The sequence below is a fragment of the Trachemys scripta genome, chromosome 18, assembly GCF_013100865.1.
Source record: "Trachemys scripta elegans isolate TJP31775 chromosome 18, CAS_Tse_1.0, whole genome shotgun sequence".
NCBI lineage: Eukaryota > Metazoa > Chordata > Testudines > Emydidae > Trachemys > Trachemys scripta.
This window is the reverse complement of record NC_048315.1, coordinates 11,729,516-11,745,585: the sequence shown is the minus strand read 5'-3', so window position 1 is coordinate 11,745,585 and position 16,070 is coordinate 11,729,516. Positions and strand designations below refer to the sequence as shown.

The 16,070-nt window shown below is 42.5% G+C and overlaps 1 protein-coding gene across 1 annotated transcript in view; it reads left to right on the top strand.

The window, feature by feature from the left end:
• Nucleotides 1-16,070, top strand: part of PITPNM3 (PITPNM family member 3) — a 366,258-nt gene that overhangs the window by 165,163 nt on the left and 185,025 nt on the right. The gene's annotated exons all lie outside the window — the stretch shown is intronic.

Here is a 16,070-nt window from a genome sequence, read left to right as displayed (position 1 = left end):
ACTGAATCATTTCAGCTGTAAAAATAGAGGGCTGGATTCTGATACCTTTACTCAGAGTGAAATAGACCCATTGTCATCAGTGGAACTGCTTGTGGAGTAAGGTGCTACTAAACTGTGGACTCAGCTCCATTGTTAATTCTTAATCCCTTTTGAACAGCTGCCTTGATTTATTACCTTTTCAGAGAATATTTGGGAAACTCATCAGTGTTTGCCAAAATAAAGTTGCATTTTTAAAGCCCATGTGTCTTCATTAAAGACACGCCCTGAAGTGGCTGGATAGTTCATAGCTCGCCTCCAGATTTTCTCTCTTTACACACCAGGGCCGGAATTGCCTTTACCATTTGAGAGCCATACAGTGGTTTGTGGAAAAACGAATAGCTGGTCTCAGGCTAATATCTGTATGACACAAACTATAACCATGATTGGCACCTTGTCTAATCGTATCCTCTTAGCTGACAATGTGTACAAACTACCCTTATGGTTGAAACCCCCTGGCTAATGGCCTGATCGTGGATCACTGAATGATTGCCTGTTCTGTTCATTCCCTCGGAAGCATTCAGCATTGGCCTCTGTCAGAAGACAGGAAACTGGGCTAGATAGATCATTGGGTTGACCCAGTATTGCCATTCTTATGTTCTTCTGATCCATACCCATTGAAATCAATGTCCGTCTTTCCACTGACATTGATGGATGCAAGATTATTCTCTAAATTAGGATTTTCAGAGGAGCCCAAGGGAGTTAGGTGACTTTTACTGGGGCCTGGGTGCACAAGTCCTCTAGGCGCTTCTGAAAATCCCAGCTCAGATGTGCCATGTCCCCCTATAATGGATTGTTCCCATAAAAGATGAGGGCCTAGTATATATTAGCTCTTTTTAGCTCAAGTGATGGAGGCTTGAGGTTGGGTTCTAAAGGTCTCTGATTCAGTCCCATCTGACGCCTCTTGTTGGTAGCGAGAGTGTTTCATCCCTTTATGGTTGTGCCCTTCAACACAGAATCAGAGAACTTCAAACAGAGGGATGCTGGGGGGCAGCATGAGCTGCTGCTGCCTCTGTTGCACCTGTTTTTTGGCTAAATCAAGGGTTGTCGTCATTCACGAACACTCATATTTGCACTGGGCCTTTAAAAATACAAGGACCAAATCCTCCAGGCATTAAGAGCAGAAAACTCCTGTTGATTGGCCAAACCACCAGAATCTGACCCATGGTTATGAACGACACATTCAGCTGAGAAGTGGCTGTGTTGCACTTTGTTGTAGTTAAACCAGCTTCCAGGACCAATGATTCTGCTAGCTGCCTTTGCAGCAATTTTGAAGTCTGTGTGCATTGTTTTTTTTTTTTTTTTTTTAATGGTTTAATAGATTGACTAGTAAAGCACACAATTAAGAGCTCTTTCAACAAATGAAGATGTATGGGAAGCTGCAGTATGCTCTGGACAGAATTAAAGGCACACTGGGTTCTCACTACAACTTTATGAAACAGCATTGCCACAATTCCACTGAGAGAGACAAGCCTATTAGCACCCTTATGAATAGCAAGTATATAAATTAATTCAATCACTGATTCTCAGTAAGTACACCTGAGAGCACGTGACCAATACAGACATCCCCATCAATGCTAGAAATACTTCTTCAGGGGAAAATCTGGGAATCTATTAATGCCAACTTAATACAGTTAAACAGAGAATAACACAAACAGCAATCAAGCAGAATTAAAAACCTGTAGAGCTGCATAAATTATCTTGATGGGGAGCTGCTTTTCCTGTGGCAGAATCAAAGCACTGTATTAAATATATTCTCAGGCCCAAATTCATGACTGGTGCTAAGCAGATACCCATGGTATCAATGGAATTGCACCTGCTTAATGCCAAGAATTAATTTGGCTGATTAGATTTTATTTTTTTCTGTTCCTCCACTCCCCACTACCTTTGGTCCTGACCCTGCAAGCACTTAAAAGCACATGCTTAAGCTACTCTGTAAGTATTTGTAGGGTCAGGGCCTTTATGTTTTAGTTTTGGGGCTTGTCTACACTGTGCTGCAGTGCAGACTACTGGGTGTGTGAACTGCCGGCATGAACTAAAACGTTTGAAGGAGGACTGTTAACACAAAATATGTACCTGTTAATTCATGCCTGAGGCATCCACGTGAGGCAGATAAGAGAGCAGCTCTTTGGTGTGGTCTGCAATACACTCAGTCTGCACTATGGCTCAGAGTAGACATACTCTTGATGAGATACAGTAAAATAAAATCTTTGACCCCAACGGCATTGTGTCCAGATACTCTTATTTCCAATGCAATTGTAATGTCTGTACATACATACATGATTTGTAATTTGATTTGTTTAGTATAGATAAATGCACAGTATTCTCATTTTTAACTTTACAGCAAACTGAACGATTTTGACAAAGAATATCTGCCCTCCTCCAGATTTACTAATGAGACGTCACAGATTTAAGGATGTGTCTACATTTCAGTCCAATTGATTAGGACAGATATCCTCCAAGACGTCAAAGTATATGTCTGGTCATAGAAATCTACTGATGACTTGGGCTATACTGTGTGATGAAAAGCAGTGCTAGTTAGTGGATAGGGCCCTGGCCTAGGAGTCAGTGACCTGTTTCTTTTCCTGATTTTGCCATTGACCTGCTGTGTGACCTTGAGCAAGCTTCTCTGTTTCCCCTCCCACCCTTTGTCTGTCTCATCTGTTCTGAAAAGCTTACACTCTAAACAGAGACGGTCTCTTGCTCCAGGTTTGTACAGTGCCTAGCACAATGGGGCCCTGTTCCGTTGGGGCCTGCCATCACACTAATAAACAAAAATAATAACGGTCACCAACAAGAATTTCATAGGTAGCTTCATGATCTCACGTGCAAACTGTAAAGACTCTTACCCTGGCTATCTACTTTGCCATTCCCCCCGTCCCCCTTTCTTCTGACATGTAGAATGTTTATTAAATTAGGCCAATAATTACCAAGCTTAAAGAAAATAAGGCTATTTTCCCGTAGAAAAGCTGTCCTCTTTCTTATCTTTATATGGAACCATCTGCCCCTGAGAAGACCATATTGAAAATGTGCTTACAGTGTTTACTATACATAAAGATGAGAGTACCATGAATGTAACAATCTAGAATGAAAACTGGTTTGTGGCATGTGTTAACCAGTGTGTCATAGTACATAGAGCATTGCACTGGGTCCAATTCCTGGCTCTGTCGGTGGCCTGCTAGGAGACCTTCAGCCTCTTTGTGCCTCAGTATGCCAGTCTGTAAAATGGACATAATGATGATGACCTCCGTTGTAAGGTGCTTTGAGATGTATGGATGAAAAGTGCTATATGAGAGGTATTATTATTATTATTATTTATTATAGCATTATTACTTTTATGTTTCTGAAATTTGCATGCATATTTTTCTGTAAATGCTGTAGTAAAATGAAACTTTTTAAAAAAAATGTAAATCAAAGCATCTACTACCCATATTGTGATATATTTGTTAGCTTAATAATGGTGACACTGATGTCATTAATATTTTTGAAAAGCCATAGGCGCTACGATGTCACATCTTTTGCTTGGAGCAAATTATTTCCTTTTTTTTGTGGGGGTGGGGGTGTTTCAAAGCTGCCTAAGGAATTTGGATACCCAGCTCTCATTATTAAAATCAACATAGGTATTGCCACTAGAAGATATGGATACTCCCTGTACTGTAATGAGGGACATACATGTGATACCATAACTACAGGCTGTTCACTATGCCTGTCCTAAAAAGTATGACGATAGAAATAGCAGGGGTATTCTTGTGGTTGTTTTGAACACAAAATACACTGTGTACCCATGACTTTACTGTTCATTTACTACCTAGACGTAAATGCAACTCGCTTTGTGAGAAGCTTTGGAGAAAGACATTTCCTTAAGTTAGACAACAGTGTAGCTACCATACTTATCTTTTGAGGCGAGACAAAGCAGTAAATATATGCCCCTTGCAGTGAGCACGGAGGTTCAGAATGTGAAACCTCGTAAATCGTGCCACCAAGATAAGTATTTGTTTGCCTGTTGACTCCCACCTAGACTTCTCAGCTGGAAAGAAAATAATTTTCCATGTGCTTTACATGGGTGTATAAGCAATGGCCTCTCGGGGCAGATCATTGTTTAGCTTACATGGTGAAACTGTCAACACTAACTTCAGAAGAACAAATACATAGTGGTCTGTGCAATAGGCAGCAGTGAGTCCAAATGTGCTTTTATAGAAAAGTGGCAGAATGGGGAGGGGAAAAAACTCAGCACAAGTAAACCATGGTCTTTTGAAACCCTGAATCTCTTGTGAGCAGAACTTCATGGTTCAAAGTCTATAATTAGTGCTGAAAATAAAATACGATTTTGTGAACCCACACTATTTTCTGAAGGTTTCAGATGCTGTTTTGAAGTGAGATAACGCTTAGGAGCTGCAGTCATGGACTAGAACCTGATTGCGCTAGGTGCTGTACAAACACAGAACAAAAACACAGTCCCTGCCCCAAAAGAGCTGACAAGCTAAGTCCTTTTTTAACCCTCCCCACGGCTGTCACAGCAATGGAGTTTATCTATAATAATGGCTATACGTTTGGCCTTCCAGGTCTTTGCAAGACCTGAAACCCAGCAATTTAAAGAATGGGGGTGAAAACAATGAGCCATATTCAGTAGTGGGTTGTGGGAACTGCACACAAGTATTTTTCCATTGGTAAAAACAGTGCCAAAACTTCAGCAAAATTTGTCCTCTATTCTTCACTCACTCATCTTGCTTATGTTTTGACCAGGTGAAAATAGCTTCAGATTTGTATTTAGCAACAATTGCACCTCTAACACCAATTACACAAGCTGGTCACAAGCTGCAGAGACTTCTCTTTAGTTCTGAATGTCCTTCGTGAAGTCCTCAGTGTGTTGGCTAAGATGCTGGTTGTCCTGCTGGTACCCAACTTGAATAAGTGGGCAGAATGGAGGCCTGATGCATAATTTTTAAAGGCTTGGGGTTGGCAATATTAGTAAGTACATGCAGGATCAGGGCTTTGGTTTAATAATAATAATAATAAATTAATAATACCTAGCTTGTATCTAGCGCTTTCATCAGTGTATCTGTGTGCTGTATAAAGGAGGTCAGCATCATTATCCCCATTTTGCAAGTGGGAAAACTGAGGCAAGAGAGGGCAAATGAACTTCAATTTTATATTCAGATATCTATAGGAACACATATCATTTCATCTCTTCTGCTAGTTCTGCCTTAGCCTGAGCTGTGGATAACTTCTCATTCCACCCACAAGTTACGGAGATGGATGACACAGTGATGCACAAATGATTCCCCCCCCCCCTTTTAATGTTTTATGTAGTGTAATGTCGCTTCCATTATCTCAATTTTTGGGCCATGGAATTATCACACAATTATGCAATGCCATCACCATTAAAATGATTTCTAATCAAACTCTGCAAGAAACTTAACTGCTGTCAGACTTGTCTATCAGATTCTTTTCAGGTTTGATCAATCCGAAGGTGAAGTTGAACTAAAATGGCAGGGAATGACTCAAATCATGATAGATATTTCATGTGACTTTCAACTTGTCTTGAATAGTTTAGTTATCATGAAGAGGAGCTAGTTTAAGCTGTCTGCAGAGCACGGTTCATCTATTCAGCTTTTGCCTTGAGATGCCAAGTGAACACGACTGTCTAATAGAATATATCTGGAGCAGAGAGATTTAAGAATTAGACACAAGCCAGACTTTATTGTTGCAAATCCTGAACTGCATTCTGGAGCAACCAGCTTGGCCAAACTAGGAATCCTTTTACTGCCAGGAAAACTGACAAGCTTATTGCCCCACTACCCTAAATATTTATAAGCCCCGGACAGCAGGTCCAGTACTGTTGCACTGATGGTAGCCAACACGCAGTACTTCAGAAGAAAGTATAATGCCTTTAATCCTTCTCACCTAATGCATTTACCTTTTCAGTGCTCTACCCTGGTCGGAAAATTTTCCTGGCTGTGGCTTGGGATCGGCTAATGTTGGAGACATGTGGAATCCCAGCCCTTGTATAGTATAAACTGACCTTCTTCTCTTTATTGATTTGCACTCGTTGTAATTTGCATTTGGAAATGACAGTTTCCTCACTTCATAGGAGAATCCCAAAAGTCAGAGTTGGAAGAGACCTGGTAGATCATCCAGTTCATCTCCCAGCCAATGCAGGACTACAGCCCTACAAAACATTTGCTGCCTTTTTAAAATTAGACTGGAGAAAATGTCCTACATATTGGGGCTTACAGTGCACAGGTCTGCTCTAATATGGAGCCTATTTGTTCCTCTTAAATTCATCATGTTCTTTCTAGTTATGCTTCCGTGCATCTTGCTAAATAATCCCTCCCCATTCTTGGTGCTAACATTCTTAGCCAAAATTTAACATTGGAGTCCTGTAGTGAGCTCTCCTATTCACTTCATTCATTTAATTCTCTGGCTCATGGAATGTAGAGTGCAAATGTTAGATCATCCACATCCAGAAAGCTCGGTCTCCTGTCAATATTGAGTCCTGCTCTAAATGAAGGCTGAGGCAGCTGAGGTCAAAAGCCACGACATCCCTACAGTGTGTGTGCGGCAGTCTGTGAGGTCTTCTCCAACCAGCTTTTGTTGAATCAAAGCTGGTATGGACTCTGGTATATAGAACACATGGCCAACCCATATGAGAGGGTGTTGAGTCCCTCAGAAAACATTGGAAGCTGGTTGCTCCAATGCCTAATCACCTCATTTGTAGCATGAAGTAACCTCCATATACCTTCAATAAGTTGTTGTTATTTCATGTCAGAGTCCAACTGGCACATTTGCATCTCTGGGTTGGCCCAGGTTTCAGAGCCATACAAAAGGACAGAAACCACTGCTGATTGATAGACCACCCATCGTCGTCTGAGTTCTGTGGCATTGACACCACAAATACTTCCAAAGAGCGTGCATAACACACGTGCATAACAGTAGCCTGGTTGATTTGATGTTTCACGTCAGTAAGGCAACCTCCCTCCTTGGTGACAACAGAGCCAAGGTACTGAAATGAGTTGATTATGATGGGTGGGGGCAGAGATTCATAACCCACTTGTATCACTTTGGGCTTCTTCCAGTTGACTTGAAAAGCAAGCTTACTGCTTTTTCCACAAACATATTCAGGGCATTGATAACGTTAGTTTGTGAGGACGTGAGTACAGTCTTGTCATCTGCATATTGCAGGCCAGTTATGCTGAAATCATGAAGCACCGTCCCGGGCATGTGGCTAGTGACAGCTTCTATAATTCGCTCAGTAACAGAGCAGAATAGATCAGGAGAAGCCACATACCCTAGATAGATGCCACTGCTGTACTCAAGCTGGTTGGACATCCTAGTATCTAAGTGGACACAGTCTTCACTTTAGTGAAGCATTCCTGTGAGACGGTAGAGGAGGTCGCCAGGCACACCAGCTGCTTGTAAGCTGAGCCAAAGGGAGCAACTATCAACGGAGTCAAAGGCAGCTTTTAAATCAATAAAGGCTACATACATCTCATCCTTCCTGTGCTGAAACTCTTGAGCTTTTTCAGTAATTTGTCTAATGGCAAAAATCTGCTCCATGGTTGATCGGGCATAAACCTGGCTTGCTCTCCAATTCTCAGACTTAATTATTTTTCCAAACGCTTCACTGAGGACATGGTGAGTTATTATATTATTGAAATGTAACTATGCTTGTCAAAGTGAGTGTCATCCTATCGCATTTCACTCAATCTTCACTTTTCTTTTAAAATGGTTCACGTAGGATCTGGAGAGTCAAATGACGAACTCCCATTGGCTTCAATAGGAGCAGGATACTGGGTCCTTACTTGCTAATGAGCAATAGGTCTCCCAGTAATCAATGCATATCAGCAAGGCTCTGCTAATACTCAGTATGTGTGGGTTTGTATAGCTCAGTGTCTCCAACAGAGCTATGCTGATTTATTCTAGCTGCGGATCTGGCTTGGTTTTTAATAGCACCTTCTATGGAAGCTCCCCCAAAGAGCAAGCATTTTCTTGTCCAGCTATTTAAATAAGGCAGTCATTAGAGAGAAACTCTAAATTAAATGTGTACTCGCAAGCTGGAAAGCGTAACGGGAGAGCTTAACATGGCATTACTTCCCTCTCCCTCTCATGCGCAAATTAAAGTAGCAAGGACTCTAGAAACATCTGGAGCTGGATAAAGAGAAGCAGAGCTTCATGGGGAGATAATAAATACTTGCCATTGCATTTAGAGATTAGCAGTCATGCTGGGATTCAGGCTCTGCAGGGGATGGAGCTCCTTGCTCGGGGTTTTGGAAACCCTTTTTTGTTTTTCCAAGAGTGAGAGAAACCCTGGAGTCTCTGAACTCCACCATCCAGTGCAAAAATCCCCTGGTTAAGGGGGAATGACTGTCCTGCACAATTCACCCCAGCATAACTCAGTGTTGCTAGCTAACTGTATATGAGACAGAGCTATGAGCCAGAACAAGTTTCACCCACATCAAACTGCAAAAATCAAAGGGTTATGATATTCCCATTGCACTTCAACTCTTTTAGACCCCTACCTGGCTGGCTCTTCTGCTATTTACCTTTGAGGCATGCCTTTCATCCCCCTGCTGGTTGGTAGGCAGTGCCAGCCAGCAATAGTTGCAGTTTCATCCGTAGATACAGGCAGGGGCTAACTTTGTCCATCCAGGTCTTGATTTTGGGCATAGATCCAGCAAAGCACGTAAGCACAGGCATAACTTTAAGCCGGAGAATGCTCCCCATTAGCAGTACCTTCGTGCTTAAATTTACACATGGTGTAAGTGCTTTGCTGGATTGAGGCCTTGGTTTCCTAATACTGTCTCTGCCATTTTGTTCCTCTTGTCCACCTGTTGCTGCTTCACGGATACTCCACAATCCAGACAACTTCTCCCCAGAGTAGCCTTCCCCCTGCAACCTCAAAAAATCTGTTCTCCCCCCCCCCATCTGTTCCTCCTCCCTATATATTTTGCAAATACACCTCTACCCCAATATAACGCTGTCCTTGGGAGCAAAAAAATCTTACTGCGTTATAGGTGAAACCGTGTTATATTGAACTTCTTGCTTTCATCTGCCGGAGCATGCGGCCCTGCCCCGCCCCCCAGAGCGCTGCTTTACCGCGTTATATCCAAATTCGTGTTATATCAGGTCGCGTTATATCTGGGTAGAGGTATAATTCAGGGGTTAATGTTTATGGCTGCAGCAGGGACCTGCTGACACCCTTCCCATTAGGTTGGCAAGATGTAGGCTGTTGTGAACAGAACACACTTTGGATTGAGTTCAGGGAGTATTTATTCAGACTGATCCAACCATTCGGAAAGGCTAGGGTCAGCCAAATGCTGTGGCTTGATCTTATATTTTCCAGCAAGTAAATATACCAAATACAGTACGTTTCAAAATGAACAGTTGTTTTGAACCAAAATTGAAACATTTCATTGAAAAGTCGAAATGAAACAGATATTTTTTTTTTGGCGGTGGTGGTTATTTTGATCAAAAGAATTTGGCAAATTCAACCCAAGTTTGTGAAATGTTTCAGATGACCTGAATCTGTAATTTTCAGTGAAAAAAGCCTTCCTCTGCATACTTCCATCCAGCTCTAGTTATGAACTAGATTCTCTGCTGTGCTGAGTTTCTGCTTTGGTTAAGGGTCCCCGATATTCTGCTTGTCCCCATCCTCCACACAGGTTAGAGCAGCCTGGGTGCTGTTCTAATCTGTGCTAGCTAGCAACAGGGGCTCAGGGGTATATGTCTAGACACTGCCCTGTGTCACAGATCCTAGCAAGCATCCCTATCTGCCCACCCACTAGGATGGCCGTGAGGGGAATCCAAGCCTTTGTGTTACAGATCCCCTGGGGTGTGTTTAAGCTTCTGGAGCCTAAATGGACTCCAACCACTGCCCCAATCTCAGGATCCCAAGATATAGTCTCCAGGCATGGACCTTCTATCTGGCATCCTCCTTGAATGTCGGAACCCACTGTCCAGCTGCCTAGCCTCTCGTGACCCCCTTCTGAGTACTTCCACACTGGTCTCCCAGGACTCCATCCGAATGGCGTGAAGGTTCTGATGGACCGTTTGCCTTTCAGGGGCATGTAGTGATTGTGAAGCAGTCCACGCACACGTTGCCCATCTAACAATGTTCTGTTCTTTTACAGTTAGCCATGTAAAGCGCAGCAGAGTACAGATCATGCAAAACAATAAAAGGTGCAATGTCCCTCGCTAGCTCATCCTTCCCTTGGAGATCATCTGCATTCTGAGTCAGGCAGGGTTAGGGTGACCAGATGTCCCGATTTTTATAGGGACGGTCCTGATTTTTGGGTCTTTTTCTTATATAGGCTCCTATTTACCCCCCACACACACACCTCCTGTCCCGATGTTTCACATTTTCTGACTGGTCACCCTAGGCAGGGTCCTCCATCCTTACCTACCTTGCCCCTTCAGCAGCCTCCCTCATCTTAATCTTCTGTAAAATGGCTCCCCATCTCCTCCCCCTCCCCCCCCCCCCATGAATCCATTTAAAAATTCCTGTTGGGTCACCTGCTTCTTTTGTTCTGCCCTGATAACTTTCCATTATATTCCAAGCTTCCCTTCAGATAAGAGGAGGAAGTGTCTTCTCCCAGCTATAGCAAGCCCATCATCCCAAGATGGTATTTTTTGAATAAACCATCGTGGAGTGCTGATCACACTGGTCTGGCAGGGAAATGACACACAACTCTGGGTGGATCCATTACAGGCACAATAATTTCATGATACAATTTCATAAAATCATCTGCATTTCAGAAGACTGAACCCCCGATTGGTCATGCCCTGTTCTTCAAGAGCCGAGCACAGATACATCCCCTGAACAAGGCTGGCTGACCACACCAGGACAAGAGAGAAGCAGCTGTGTTTTGTCGAGTGGAATGGCCTCTGTTTATTCTCAACAAAACAAAACCATTTTGAACTTTGAAGGAATTCCCTTGCAGGCTCTGAATGGATTAGGGTCCATTATCTCTACATGTTTCAGTTAATTGGTAGAGATTTTCTATTTGCAAAACTTTACAGTACCCTCTTACTACTCAGTGTGTATTCTGCAACCAAGCATGAAAAGTGTGCGTATATGTCAAATTAAAGGATTGTGTTATAGAAAGAAATTACTGTCAGTTCAATGGAGTTATCAAAAACAAATTTTAAGGACTTTGCAGTTTTGTTACTTGCTTACAGAAGTCATCATACAAATGTCTTTAAATCACTGTCCTCATTGTCCCTTCCAATTGCTTATTCTGGCTACTTATTCTCACAGTTATCTGCACTCCATTAGGAAAATAGTTTTCCTTTTGAATAAGGGTTACTGTAGTGTTACAAAATGCTCAGGATTTTGTCATGAGTCTCATGATAATTGTTCTGCTTAAAGCCCCAGTTCCTGGAGTCTTGGAGGATATGTGATGATTTCAGTCTTCATTCTTAAAGAAAAAGTAAGCTTCTAGGCAGGGGTGAAAGTAAAATGGAGCTCTTACCGGTACAGGGCCAGCTTTCCCCCCCCACCTCCCCGGAAGGGGCGGGGCCTCAGGCGGAAGGGGCACGGCTGGGGTCAGTGTCCTCCAGCCAGCCCATCTACGCTGCCTGGCCCGTGTCACCCGGGGCTCCAGTGGCGATTTTAAAGGGCCTGGGGCTCTGGTGGCAGTGGCGGCCGGAGCCCTGGGCCCTTTAAATCGCAGCCCCAGGGCAGCTACTTGTTTTGCTGCCCCACCCCCATCGGTGGCCGGGGGGGGAGGGACAAAAGGGGCAATGACATTAAAGTGCTGCCACAGCAGTGCTTTATCATCGCTGCCCATTTTGCGCCCCCTATCGGCAGCCCTGCCGGTAGGGACCCAGCAGGGCCGCCACTGACCGGCGCAAAAGGGGCAGTGGCCTCGACAGCGCTTTAAAGTCAGCGGTACGGGCCGGTACTGATGGGTACTTTTCCCAGTACACCATACCGGCCCATACCGCCTTACTCTCACCCCTGCTTCTAGGCCTTGTGGCTGTGGAGAGAGCTTCAAAATGTGACCCTAGTTGACCCTAAAGGCTCAAAAAAGCAGAAGGCAAATAAAAAGAACACCAAATCTATTTTTAAATAAACTCATGATTCATGGTATCTGAACATTTGGGGTTGACAGTACTGTTCCTGACTTGTTTTAATTCCATAACCGCCCCGTCCTCCCTTACATTAAGATTGCAAAGTCAAGTACTGAAGAGTTAGGAAATACCAGACGTTTGGGTACTTGTGCAAACTTAATTCAGTCCCCTTGTGTGTATGCATTATGATACACTCTTTAATTACAGGTTTCAGAGTGGTAGCCGTGTTAGTCTGTATCAGCAAAAACAACCAGGAGTCCTTGTGGCACCTTAGAGACTAACAAATTATTTGGGCATGAGCTTTTGTGGGCATCTGATGAAGTGGGTTTTAGTCCATGGAAGTTTATGCCGAAATAATTTGTTAGTCTCTAAGGTGCCACAAGCACTCGTTGTTTTTTCTTTAATTACACAATCACATAGTATTTTCCCCCCACTGGGCCTCATTCAGTTACCTCCACTGCCTCTACTATTGGACATAGAGAGTCTGATTCATCAAAGCACTTAAACACATGCTTAACTTTAAGCATGGGGGCAGTCCCACTGAGTCAATATGACTTCTCACATATATAAACTTAAAGTGCTTAAGCACTTTGCTGAATTGGAACCAGAGTACGCCAATAAGGGTAACCTTTGTAGTATTCATATCAAGGATCATTTAACTATCTAAGTATCTTGTGTGCATACAAGATCCAAATATAGAATGGTGAACTGATTATTAATCCAGTATCGTTCAGTGTTCCAGGAAACAAATTCATATACGCGAGCACTGAAGTCAATGGAAAGACTGCCTTCGACTTCAATGGGCTTCCTTAGGGAAAACTGGCATTGGATTTTAAGGTGGATATTTTGGGCTCATACTGTTTGCGAACAGTTTTTCCCTGTGAGAATATAAATGTGGCCTTTGTAATGCTGTGAGGATTAGAGAGACCTTAAGGTGATCACCAGAGAGAGAGAGACTGAGAACTGGTTTCGGGAAGCTTTAGTGTAGGTTATATGAACCAAACAGAATACAGAGGTGACACGAATTCCTGGAACAGTTACTAGGCAATCACTAGCTATGATGTTCATGTCTTGACGTTATTTCCTATGGAAACGGTTTCTCTTTCATGTGGACCGTTGTAAGATGTACAAAGAAACTGGCATCTTGGAATGAACCATTTTGACAGGTTTAATTTGTTTATTTGAGCCAGCTGCCCCCTCTTTCATTCTCCTGCTCCTTGTGAACACAAGTACATTTTTTTCTGGTATGTTTTATCCAAAGATGCACTAAATTTGAAGGGGAGGAAGGGGCTCTTGTGTATGATTTTAATGTGGATTAAAGTGGCGATAGGTGACTTTTTTTCTCATTCTGAACCTTCCCAAAGGTATATTATTATTGCAGGGAGGTAATGAAACTGTTTACCCACATTACACGGGAGCAAAAGAAATTAATCTTGACCTTAGTATGGCACACAAAAGAAAAGGAGTGTGTTTTTGTGCTCTTGTCTCAAAGGGCCATGTTCTGTGACAGATGGTGCATTGACCTCTGCCTGTTTAAACAGTAGAAGATAATTAATAGCTTATATGGTAAGCATTCAAGATAATGCCTTATTCTTGTTCGCAAAGAACTTACTGGAGTATATGGAAGAATCTGCTCACTAATGGGGCTCCGTTGCAGCTTGAAATGAAAAAGTCTTTTATTTATTAATACCCAAGGTGCCTGGATAGTTCAGAGGATTGGTAATGTGGTGTGGAGAATTTAAGCTCTAGATCACCAATTCAAAAGTAGACCACCAAAAGTAGTCTGACACCCATTGATGTCTGAGGCTGTTCAGAGATCTGTGAGAAAGTAACCGGTGGTCTGTCTGGTGGAATTGCTAGTGGAGAAGTCTTCACGTTACCAAAAATAAACCAACCTGTAACTCACCTTATTTGGCACTAACTGGCTCCTGGTTGGGTGTCTCAGCAGAGAGACTAAAGACTCAGTAGGTTATGGAGTTTAAGCTTCCCTTTCCCCATTAGAGGCCGTCCTTATAGGCCAAAGTGGACGTTCTTGGGGCTAATGGGAAAGCTGGCACTGCTGTGGCCCATGCTGCACTTGTGAATGAGTGTTTTAAGGGCTCTGGTAGAGCAGTATGGCCCATATGGGGGATATGAATGGTTATAAGGACAGAATATCCTTCCTTGGCTTTTGATTTCATTGTGTTGAGGTAAAACCCTTCAGCTCCTCGTAAACATGGTGTGTCATTTATTACAGGATCTGAGAGCAACGTGGTCAGTGACCGACCAACCAGGTTACTCGGGCTGGGTTTGTTTATTTTATTTATGCTGGATATAATACTTCTGTTCATTTGACATGACTCACAAACATGGTAATTACCGCGTTGGCAAAACTGTAACAAAAGTGCATTATTTCCCATCTTAAAACAGGGCTTAATTGAAGAACTCATGAAAATTAGATGACTAATTGGTTTCTTTTCTCTGAGTTTTTTAAATGAAGCTTCCTCTTTTTGCTCTGGTACAGTGGTGCTAATGGCACATCATCTTTTATTTGATGTTCTTCATTCTTGTATAGATGCCTTGTCAGATCATTTTTTAGATGGGTTTTTCTACCATAGAAGGTGAATGAGAAATGAACATCTATATACCTGGGGGAGGGTTGTGAAGTGGTTAGGGAAACTATGAGTCAGGAATTGTGGGTTTTCTTCGTGAACTTGCTGTGGTCTCTTAAGCAACTCAAATATTCCAAAGTTCCACCTTATTTTGAGTGGCCAATCCTCTAAATGAGGATTTAGACATCCAAATCCTGATTTTCAGTTGTTCTGAAAATAATTGGATGCTTCTGAAACTTGTTTTAACTTTTCTGTGCCTTACGTGAGTATTTATTCAGCAGTGATTTGTGAAGCACTTTAAGGGCTTTGGATGTAAGGAATTTTTTTAAGGCCAAAGTATTATTTTGGTCTCTGAGGTTGGGATTTTCAAAGAAGCCTTACAGGAATTTGAATTCAAAGGGAGTTGGGTGCCTGCTTCCTTTAAAGCCTCTTTGAAAATCCCAGTATAAAGATGAAACCCCTCCACCTAGCAAAACCTAATAGGACAACAGACAAGGATTTGTAGTATAAAAATGTCACACATCTGGTGAGATAGTGTGGGGTGGGGAAGGAATTGATACTCTAGGTTATTATTATTTGTATTACCGTAGCTCATAGACGTCCTAGACATGGAATAGAAGCCCATTGTGCTAGGTGCTGTATAAAACTGAACAAAAAGAGCTTACAATCTAAGAATAAGACTGGAAACAAATGGTGGATACAGACAGATGGAAGAGTCCAAGGAAACACTTGACACAATATTGTTCAGCATGATGGGCTGTCATCTTAGCACACACCGGCTGTGTAACTGTTATCAGGGGGATGGTTGTAGGCACCTTGGTAACAGAGTTCAAAGGGTTTTGAAGATTTATAATGAGTTCAGTTTGCAGATGTTTATCTGGAGCTCCTCAAAAGCATGAGGGGCAGTATGAGCAAAAGCATGAAGATGCTGGTTTGAAAACAGATGCTATGGGATTATTTTACTGATAAGATTGTTTTTCTTTGAGTGATGGTCCCTATATGGATTCCAAACATGGGTGCGCATATGCACCGGAGCGAGATCATTTCCATCCTGGTAGACCGCCAGGTGGAAGGATACCAAGGGACACATTGGCGCTACAGTAGAGACTTGAACTGGTAATTCCAGCTTTTCTCAAAATTCACATGAACAAGACTCAGGAAGCTCAATCTGTTTCATTTATCAAAGAGAAGGTTCAGGGTTGACTTGATCACAGTCTATAAGAACTAATGTGGGGAACAGAAATCTGGGCTCAACAGAGGGCTCTTCAGTCTAGTAGACAAGTCTAGCAAACAAGACTAGTCTACCAAGACCCAATGGCTGGAAGTTGAAGCTAGACAAATTCAAAAATGAAATATGATTCAACTTTTTAA